This window comes from Suncus etruscus (genome assembly GCF_024139225.1).
Source record: "Suncus etruscus isolate mSunEtr1 chromosome 15 unlocalized genomic scaffold, mSunEtr1.pri.cur SUPER_15_unloc_9, whole genome shotgun sequence".
Classification (NCBI taxonomy): Eukaryota; Metazoa; Chordata; class Mammalia; order Eulipotyphla; family Soricidae; genus Suncus; species Suncus etruscus.
This window is the reverse complement of record NW_026060303.1, coordinates 41,287-42,461: the sequence shown is the minus strand read 5'-3', so window position 1 is coordinate 42,461 and position 1,175 is coordinate 41,287. Positions and strand designations below refer to the sequence as shown.

Genomic DNA, 1,175 nt, shown 5'->3' with positions numbered 1-1,175 from the left:
ACCCTAATGTGGACATCTTTAAGTTCCTCATTTTGACCCTCTTAACCTCTTTCTTATTCTATAAGCTGATTTATTATCTGAAAAAATATACAGTTATACTCTGCTGTTTATTCAGCCAGGATTTATTCAACACATTCTTTTAGTGTTGTTTTGGTCCACACCCGTAGACTTGAGTGTTACTATGGCTCTGTGATCAGAATTTATTCCTAAACTTACCTGGCAGAGGAGATACCATGATCACGAAGGTGGTTTCCCCAGGGAGGCTTATCCAATGCACTCCGGATGTGCTGACCAATGCGATTTCCCCAAATGTGGGAAACTTGACTGCATAAATTAAAAAGAAAAGCAAAGAAAAGAAGAGAAAAGAAATTATTCCTAGCAGCAGGCTACGACAATCATATAGAATGTCAGGATTTAATGCCAGGTCAGCCACATGCAAGTAAACACCTTCTTTGCTGTCTCTTTTCTCTTGCCCACTCAGAAATATATATATGTTTTTGGGTTACATCCGGTGCATCTCAGGGGTTACTCCTGGCTATGCGCTCAGAAATCGCTACTGGTTTGGGGGACAGTATGGGACGCCGGGGGATTGAAACACAGTCTGTCCTAGGCTAGGACACGCAAGGCTTACCCCGTGTACCACCACTCCACCCCCAAATTTTTTGGGGGGGAATATATTTTTATCTGTATGTTTAAACCATTGCTGAGTGATCCCGTAATATTGTGATAATATTGCCTCTTTAAACAGTTTTCATTCAGTTAAATATTTGTGTGGATTTTGGGTCAGCCCTGACAGTGCTCAGGTGTTACTACTATCCTTGTGCTCAGAAATTATTTTAGGGCCAGAGAGTTAGAATGGAGGTAGGGCATTCGCTTTGCATGCAGAAGGACGATGGTTCAAATCCTGGCATCCCATATGATTCCCCGAGCCTGCCAGGAGCAATTTCTGAGCATAGAGCCAGGAGTGCTGCTGGGTGTGACCCAAAAACCAAACAAAAACAAAAACAAAAAAAAAGAAAGAAACACACCAGAAGTTATTCCAATTTAGAGAGGGGCATATGGGATGTCAGTGATCCAACCTGAATCAGTTGCATGCAAGGCAAATGGTCTCCCCATTTTGTATTGCTCTGGTTACTGAACAGTGTCTTTTTTTTTTTTGGTTTTTGGGCCACACC

At 42.1% G+C, this 1,175-nt stretch overlaps 1 pseudogene; it reads left to right on the top strand.

Annotated features, from left to right (window-relative positions):
- Nucleotides 1-208: 208 nt before the first annotated feature.
- LOC126000504 (uncharacterized) lies at nt 209-337 on the top strand (annotated as a pseudogene).
- The last annotated feature ends 838 nt before the right edge of the window (nt 338-1,175 follow it).